The sequence below is a fragment of the Clarias gariepinus genome, chromosome 7, assembly GCF_024256425.1.
Source record: "Clarias gariepinus isolate MV-2021 ecotype Netherlands chromosome 7, CGAR_prim_01v2, whole genome shotgun sequence".
NCBI lineage: Eukaryota > Metazoa > Chordata > Actinopteri > Siluriformes > Clariidae > Clarias > Clarias gariepinus.
The window spans coordinates 23,478,841-23,488,936 of record NC_071106.1 but is presented as its reverse complement, the minus strand read 5'-3'; positions in this window follow the sequence as shown (position 1 = coordinate 23,488,936).

Below are 10,096 nucleotides of genomic sequence, written 5' to 3'. Positions count from 1 at the left end.
GAAGACATGTACGTTGCAACATTGCCTTTGCATTTCCATATTGTTTTTTGGTGCTTGAATTTACTCTAAACTATGCAAGTGACATTGAAAGACAATGTTTCATATAAGCTGGCAAATGCTATCCAAAATGAGGAAAGAGAAAGTAATAGTTTTATATTATAAGAATAAGGATTAAGGAATAACTCACCCATGGTAACAGCTTGCTGGCTTCTTTTCTTCCATTCTCTGTTGGAGACTTAAGTGTTGTTCTGAGGAAAAGCTAAACTCCTCCCACTGTCCAGAACATTCTGTACCCTTTATGTTAGAACAATTATGTAGCTTCAATTTAGCTGTACCTTAAAAGGTGAAAAAAAAAATATCATCAGAGGTCTTTTCTGTGCCATTGGTGGTACATTTATTGAAAAGGTAGAAAACTGTTCTTCAAGGAATGTTATTTGCACCAATGTGTACCTTTTTTTTCTGAGAGTGTAGAAATAACACATTGACATCACCAGTATTACTTTTTAAAGTAACTAATTACATTACAAAATTACTGGCTTTAAAAAGTAATAAGTTACATTACAGTGTTACTTTCTGATGCCAGTAACTAGTTAGAGTACTTTTCTATTGCAGAAAATGAAAACTCCTTTGTAATTCCTCATGCATGTTGTTTTAGTCAAGACCTTTACAATTATTCTACCATCATCACCCAGTGAAGTTTGGCCCATAATCTGTTAACTACTAATACCCCCATCTCACCTACGCAGTTTCGCGTGTGGCTGTAAGTATGGTTTACCATAATTCACCAAGTTTTGGCACTGTGTTTCAATCTTTCCGCGGGTCGGCCCTCACATAGTCAACCCGCATAGGTGAGATAGGGGTGTTTCACACACTAACGGATTGGAAATGACTGCTTACGAATTACATAAATAATTTGAATAATGGATTACATTTTTGAAAAAAATGTAAATAATTGTAAATGTAAATAATTGAGTACTTAAATGACGCAACGCATTCGATTACTCGTTACATCAAAAACGTAATCCAAGTGGCCTCCGAGTGGCGCAGTGGTAAAGCGCTCGCCCTATCATCTGCTGGTTTAAACCCCAGGTGATGCTGTTTTTCTGTCACAGCCGGAGGCACAGAGAGAGCTGATTGGCCGAGCTCTCTCAGAGGGGAGGGATTAGAGGTACTTTGTGCTCCCACATTACACTACGTTCCAAATTATTATGCAAATGATATCTTTCTCTGATTTTCATAATTAGTCAATGCAAATGACAGTCAGTATATTTTCTAGTTATCAACCATAAGTGTATAATTAAAATTTTATTGAACAAATGTCCTATTGATAATATTTATTTAAAAAATAAAAAACTGAAAATGCATTACAATAATTTGTTACAAACTATTATGCACAACAGAGTTAACACATTTTATAGGCTGTAAAGAACTGAAAATGGGCTTTTGTTGAATTTGCAGCTTTAGGGGGTCATATTTACTAAAATTAAAAGCTATTTTAATCAAAAACATCCTAACAGGGCATGGCATATTGACATAGGACCCCTTCTTTAATATCACCTTCACAATTCTTGCATCCATTTAACTTGTGAGTTTTTGGACAGTTTCTGCTTAAATTTCTTTGCATTATGTCAGAATAGCCTCCCAGAGCTGCTGTTTTGATGCGGAGGATGGTGGCCACACCATGATCTTTTATGCCCATAGCAGCCAATGACACAGAGGTATTCTTTGCAGCATTAGATGGTGCATTGTCGTGCATGAAGATGATTTTGTTACGGAAGGCACGGTTATTCTTTTATTACCATGGAAAAAAGTGGTCAGTCAATATACTTTGCAGAGGTCATTTTCACACCTTCAGGGACCCTAATGGGGCCTACCAGCTCTCTTCCCATGGATCCGGACCAAAACATGACTCTGGCACCTCCTTGCTGATGTCGCAGCCTTGTTGGGACATGGTGGCCAGCCACCAACCATCCACTACTCCATCCATCTAAACCATCAAGGGTTGCACAACACTCATCAGTAACCAAGACTGTTTTAAAAATTAGTCTTCATGTATGCCTGGGCCCACTGCAACCGTTTCTGCTTGTGAGCATTGGTTAGGGGTGGGCGAATAGTAGGTTTATGCACACCTGCAAGCCGGAAGGATCCTACACCTTGAGTTTTGTGGGACTTCAGAGGCACCAGTAGCTTCAAATACCTGTTTGATGCTTTGTAATGGCATTTTAGCAGTTGCTCTCTTAATCTGATGAATTTGTCTGGTAGAAACCTTTCTCATTCTGCCTTTATCTGCACAAACCTGTCTGTGCTCTGAATCAGCCACAAATGTCTTTACAGTATGATAATCACGCTTAAGTTTTCTTGAAATATCTAATGTTTTCATACCTTGTCCAAGGCATTGCACTATTTGACGCTTTTCGGCAGCATAGCGATCCTTTTTCTTTCCCATATTGCTTGAAACCTGTGGCCTGCTTAATAATGTGGAACAACCTTCTTCAGTACTTTTCCTTTGATTGGGTTTATCCGGCAAACTAATTATCACACACGTCTGAGATTCATTTCAGTGATCCAAACAGCCCCGAGACACAACACCATCCATGTGTTTAATTTAAAAACTAAACATTTAATGTTTGACACTTACATCCAATTTGCATAATAATTTGGAACACAGTGTAATCACAGCTCTACAGCCAATCGGGGCGTCTGTGTGCTCACGCACGCGGAAGGAGCGGCTAGCACTTTCCTTCGAGTGTGTTACTCCGCCCCTAATAGTGCATGAACAAGCAGTTCGAAAAGGTCGGCTGACGTCACGCAGTTCGGAGGAAACACGGGATAGTCTTCGCCCTCCCGACTGAGTGGTAGTATCCTTAATGTGGGAGCCCCCCTAGCGACGGGGAGGAATTGGCTACGACTAATATTGGGGAGAAAATTGGAAAAAAAAAAAGAAATAAAAATAAAAACATAATCCAAGTACTATAACGTGTTACTTTGTAACGCGTTACACTCAACATTGGACATCACATTGACAACTCAGAATAGTTTTTTTGTCCTGTCTGCAAATGCTTGTAGTACATTGATTAAGTCTCTAAGAGATGTTAGCTACGCTGTTACCTGGTCAATGCCATTTTTTTTGTTACCTGTTACTATGCTACATACTGTAATTTGTATTTGTTGTACTAGTTCGTACTGTATTCATGCAATTTATTGAGGACATAGTTGGAACATGGTTCAGTGTGACAGCCCCCTTAATTTAAAAGCAGTACATTAATGGCACATTTTAATAAACTTTTGGTAAGAATAAAGTAGATGGTTAAAATTGAATCACTGAAATTCTGATATGAATATGCAAGGGCATTAATGCATGGCTTAAATGGGCAACAAAATAGATGCCCCAATAACTTGCCTAAAATATTCAGAATCCAAATCACTTTATTCACCAAATGTACATGTATACCGAAATTGAACTTGGCAGATCAGCACAAAAACATTAAATGTGCAACAGCTGTGTAAACATTCAAGGGAAAAGACAAACAAGAATGCAAGCATAATAAGCAATAAGAAACAATAAGCAATTCATCCTCACAAAAAAGAATTCACAGACATAATAGCAAATATATAAGGAGCATTCATGTCAAACTGGGACCTCTGATGAAAAGTTCTCATTAATGAAGGGTTAAACTGGTTGACATTTACAAAATACTTCAAGCACTTCAAACTATGTAAATGGTGCAAACATTTTTATTGATTTTGGTCAATGTGGCGTTGAGCTTAGTGCAGATGTTCCCATGAACATTCAGTGTCTGATCCTTAAAAATCAATAGATACTTGTCGCCAACTAGTGGAAGAGACACATCTGTCTCTGTTAGAGGACCACCACCTGAAGTTATTTCAACATGTCACATATTTGATCAAAGTGATTTCCACATGCCTGTGTCATTAAAGTTTTCTAGAAAGCCAGCATTTTAGACGTGAAGCATGCAGTCTGATTACTGAGAAAACTTGATGGGATTCATGATAGTATTGACTACCTTGATGGTATCCAAGCACTAGTGAAACGCTAGGACCGTGCATTAGTGTAGCAGGGGATTACTTATTTTTACTCATAAAAACCATGTTCTTATTCTGCACAAAAGTCCTGATTTTAACTAGAACATTCCTAAATAATCCCAAAATAAATAAATACATCATTATATCCATCTTTAAGGAGATATTAGTTTACAGTTAACATTTTACTTAATATATATATATATATATATATATATATATATATATATATATATATATATATATATATACAGTCAGTTTTTTTTTGGGTTAAAACATAATTTAAAAAATCATGAATATTTAGCCAGGTGCTGCTAACCATCAGCCCTTGATTCACAAAAATCAATCAAACAAACAAACAAACAAACAAACAAAAAAACATGGGCAATACTAAGTACCAAGTACCCCCATTATTCAATAGCTTGTTTTACAGAGGTGTTTCTGTAAAATGCTTTTTGAGGCTGGTGTAAGACAAGAGAGGAGAGGAGGAGAGGTGCTACACACACTAACGGAATCACTGAGAGTCTTTGTTGGCAAAATAGAATCTTTAACAAGTAACCCCTCTAATGACACTTGCTTTTGCCTCCTTTTGTGCTCTGACGTCGAGCCAACATTGACCTAACATTATTTTGCCTGTTGGCCCCAACGTTGGTTCAGTAGATAATTGCAAGATTGGCCTAACATTGGTTCAGTAGATAATCACAAGGTTGGCCCAATGCTGGTTCAATAGATAATGGCAAGGTTGGAAATCTGAAATTAAATTATGTTGCTTTCATTTTTTTTCTTCTAATTTTATTTTATTTGTATAGCGCTTTCAACAATTGACATTGTCGCAAAGCAGCTTTACACAATCAAAAGAATTATTTAAGTTTGTATGAAATGTAAATGTGTATAAATCAAAATGATAAGATTTTTTCTGATGAGCAAGCCGCGGTGACAGTGGCAAGGGAAAAAAGCTTTATAGTTGTGCACCAGGTTCTCTGAATGATTCCATTACATAAGGAGGTTATATGAGGGTTGGTTACCAATCAAGTACATAAATAACATTAAAAGAACTATATCCAACTCAGTGGATACTACCGTTCGCCCAACATTGGTCCATAGGTGGCGACACTTCTCTGCGTTCGCTCTACTGGCTGGCCAATGCTGTGATTGTGTGCGCATGTCAGGAAGTATCACTACAGTGATTAAATAATTTGTAAGAAAATTCAATGCATTGAGAGAACAAGACAGAGAAACAACAACTTGCCTATTATCGCTCATGCACACTAGTGTGTGTTGAACACAAACATTTTGTATGATGTCAAGACTTTTACCAATATAACTTGAAGTATATGTCTCATTATCATGAATTATATCTAAATAGATTCACTATGATGTCAGCTAAACAATGGTGATAATGTATTTATTTCTGTGACTGCCAAGTCAAACACAATCCAAGGTTTTGTGCCTCTTTGCTTTAAACTATAGGTGGATTAATATTACTCCAAATGAGATGTAAATACCCATAAGTAATACATAAGAGAATTGAGAATCTGTGGTGGTAACATGAAATGCACGCATTTAGTAGTTTTGCTGTAATGTGGTGAAAAACATGTTTAGCTATTCACTATTATGCTAGGCTAATCCCCAATGTTGCCAGTAAACACAGTAGCATGCGGAGCTATAGCGAGGTTAGAACCATAGGAATTGTAGCCATAGTTAGTGCCAGAAATATTAACGTACTGTGTAACTGCTTCATCTTAATGTCCGATTTATGAAAATTTATAGAAATTATGTAAGCAGGCAGAAAAAATGATGAAATAATGTACAACAATTCATCAAAATACTACCTCCAGGCGGTGCACCAGTTCATGCTTAGGCTGAATTGTGTGAGTGTGGTTCTCGGGTGAAGGTGCTTCCCATGCTGTACTGTTGACCGTGTGGTGAAATTAATTTCTCCAAGCCATTTGTATTGGGCAGCAATCAAGCTAACTTGTTTCTCCAAGATCCTTCCGGCAGTAAAACGCTACAATATGTATGTTTGAACAGTGTAAAATATTGTGTAAGTGTAAGATATACTCTATATTCAGTTGCCCTACAAATGGCTCAGCAGATAGAAAATAACATTAGAACAAAAAAGGTCTCCCTTTACCATAAACTGTGTCCAGCAGAACAAATGTAAGAAAATATATTTTTTAGGCTCTAGATTATTTGCTAAATATATATTTTAACATTGCAATATTAAATAGCTAGACTAACCGCGACATGTTACCTTCACTGTCTACCACGGCTGAAGATATAACTACATGTGGTTATTGTTATTGTGGCTGATTGGTCAAACAGGGTCAAGTGATTATTCACGTGACAATCATATTATTACACATGTGATTGTGTTCCCACCAATTGCTACGTCTGATTGGTGGAAACACAATCACGTGGTAGATCCACCGGCTGCATTTCTCTGGCAAAAATAAAGAACATCTAATGTATGGAATAAATGGTTAAAAAAGTAATGAGTCTTAGCCGAATGTAGTGGAGTAAAAGTACCGTTTCTTTTTCACAAATGTACTCAAGTAAAAATAAAAAGTATGGTGTAGTACAACTACTCATAAAAGTACATAAAATAATTTTTTTTTTTTTAAATGTTACTTAAGTAAATGTAACAGTGTATATGTAACTCGTTACTACCGACTTCTGAGTATATGTTGTTTTGCTTTAGGGCACTGCATTTTTGTATGTTTATGCGGTTATCAAATATATGTACCAAGGTAGTCGGCATGTGAAACATCCAAACTTGTGATTCTACTGAACCAACGAGGTGCCAACCTATCTTTGGCCACCAATGGACGAATTATGGGCCAACAACTGATGCCAACATTGGCTCAACATATAAATTGCTGTTGGCCCAGCATTGGCTCTTCAGTGGTGTGCTGTCTAGTTTGTCGTTAAACAGATTCATCTGCCACACTGCTGCAGCCTTTTTAACCCTTATCTTCACAGGCCATTGTTGCGGTACAGTTACCAGAGAACAGTCACTACACAGACAAAAAAATGCTTTACATTTTTGTTAAATAAATAATGCCATGGTAAAAAAAGTTATATGTTGTTATTCGTCTGATGTTGTATTTGCTTAATATCGAGACCCACTATGATTAGATGATTTTTATTATATTTTTACACGAAAACACAATTTAAAGAAGGGGTACTAACTTTTGAACATGACTATTTATATTTTTCTGTAAAACCACTTTGTCCTAAATTTGTTCATTTGTTCATCTTCTGGAGCCTGTCCCAGGACTTTGTGCATGAGGTTGGGTACACCCTGGACAGGGTACCAATCCATCACCAAGGCCTGCACACAATTTAAATTATTTTATTTAAAATTCATGAAGTTATAAATACAAAATCTCTCTTTCTCTCTCTCTGTCTCTCTCTCACCCTTTGCATCCTCTACAAGATCTGCTGTTATCTAAGCCATACTGTAACTTTAGCTCCTTAAACTTACATTTTTCCTGCTTAAACACAAAGTAGGTTTGAGAAGTGAATGTTGCTTTGCTTTCTGTTTTCTATATAATTTGTAATCTGGTCTGGAGGACCTTAAAGTAAAATACATATTTATTGATAATAAGCCTTCCTGATTAAGGTTATTATTATTTATTTCCCATTTGAGAACTGCATGGCTGTTGATTTCAAGGGTCTAATGGAGAGGTGGGTTATTTCCAAAATTCAATCACTATTTATTTTCACCATTGTGTGTGTGCGCGCTTAGAGCTCCATGTTGTATTTAAACATTTAGCCTTATTATCCAGTGGCAATTTTCAAGGAATTAAATTTGCTGTTTATTTGCTGAAGGAAATGATGACAATAATAACAGAGAGCTTTACACACTTGAAGTGACTTTAAAGAGGGTTTTAGAGGTAGTGACCTACAGATGACCTATACCCCTTCCTAATCTTTCTTTATCACAAAATCCTGGAATATCTGAAAATAACAAAATGGCTCAGCTCCTGCAAGCATACTGGGGATTGTTCTTTGCCGGAATTCAATTCAGCATTTCGCACTGACCTGTCTCCAAAACCAAAAAAGCAGACTATCTCCTCTAGACAGCCAGGTTTTCATGATGACATTAATCTTCAGAAAAGCCCATGGACTACAAGCATGTTAATAATTTGTATTAGCATAAAAGTCTTGATTTTGGATTACACTGGCCATAAACACATACATATGATCACTAATGCTTATTAATGCTGCATTTTGTGCCTTTTTTAGAATTTTGTAACTTTGTTATACAGCTAAGTATACTAAGTACTAAGTGTATTTATCATCGGATAGTTATGCACAAAAATCAGTCACAAATCTTCTTATGAACGGTGGGTTTGTAGAAATATTCCTGTTCCTACAAATTCAGACATTTGTGGCAGGATCATAGTTTTCTATAGCCTTCTTAGTACGGTTGGTAGGGTTGCTATTAAATTCTTTAAAACAATTTAAAGTGTTCTTGAGGAAAAAAGTTTACTTTTCTATTGTACAATGGCTGTAGAGTTATTACATTCACCTTAAGGTTGCCCTAGGACCTTACTACAGCCTACATAAGTCGATCCTACTAAATATTTTATGTTTAGGTGGTCGTATGGCACCCATATGTGCAACTTACAGCACTCTCAAGTAGTTGGTAGGAACATCTCCTGTCTGTCGGCACATTTTACCACGGTATATAAAGTGGTAGCTATCCACTCTCTCTGTTGCTAGAAAATGTGTTTCAGCTGCAGCAGGAAGAGCACAAGAGATCCCTCAAGAGATGATGTTTGTAAATATTGCAGATTAAAAAACATCAATCCCTACCTGCAAGATATGCAGAAATCTCTGGATGTAACAACCCAGAACACCATTGATGAAGAAATTAGCTGTTATCTCTTGAAAACTCTCAGCAGAAAATGAGAAATCATATAGCCCACATGTGGCTTTTAAACGGCCCCAGTAAGAATGGCACAAAATACATTCTGCTACCTTGTAAACACTTTGCATTTGCCTTAAAAACACACCATGAACACAGAGGTGTGTTTGTATGAGTGGTGCGTTCCTATGAATGCCGTAAGACACTTAGTCACAGCCACCCTAGGATTTCGGGCTTCCGGGAATGTCTTCAGAATCGAAATGATCTTCAACATTGTACGTTGTTGTTAGGTTGTTCCGAAGGCACTCCTAAGGTGGCTCTACGAAGAGTGGATTTCATGCTGTGTTCGAAGAAAATCTTGGACAAGACTATCGACCTGGCTATTCTTATAGGGCGGCCTTAAGAAGAACGTAGGAAATGCTTAAAAAAATCTTTCGTATAGTGTTAGCAGTCGTTTAGATGGGTATTTCTGACTGCTGCTTAAGGGCTGCTTAAGGCTTATTTTCATTGGAACAATTTAATATTTAAAAAAGGAGAGTGCTCCTAGTGCCCATGAATGGTGCTCAAAGCTATTTTAATTTGCTATCTATAGCTTTTTAATTGTAAGCCTCAAAAAAAGTTCCTTAAATTTATTTAGTTATTTGAATATGTACATTCAATTCATGGAAATGAATAAAGTTGCCTTTAACACTATTAGTTTTAGCCAACATTTTTAAAATATAAAATCAAGCCCTATAAAGGTCACCCAAGCACAGGGTCAGACCCAGAACTCTAGGTCTGTAAAATGGCAACATTACTTAGGCAACATTCAAAATAGATTACATAAATTAAATTTAGTATAAACAATGAATTCACATTGAAATCACATTTAACTATTTAGAAACTAAATATTTGATTGTAAACTATATTAAATATTTTCTTCTAAAATGACCACATATTCGTTTATTTCCTGTGTAGTGAGGGTGGACCACAAGCATGTCTTCTGAGGGATTTCATTGATTTTCATCTCATAATGACCTTTGCATGTGTAACAAAATATCTTCAAGACTTGCTTTCGATTAGACAGAGAAAAATCACCTAAGCTACGAACCTTAATAAATAATATGTTGAATATTTAATCAGTTTTACAAAAATGACACAATTAAAATGTTAAGGACAACAAACTTAGCATTGTTTATA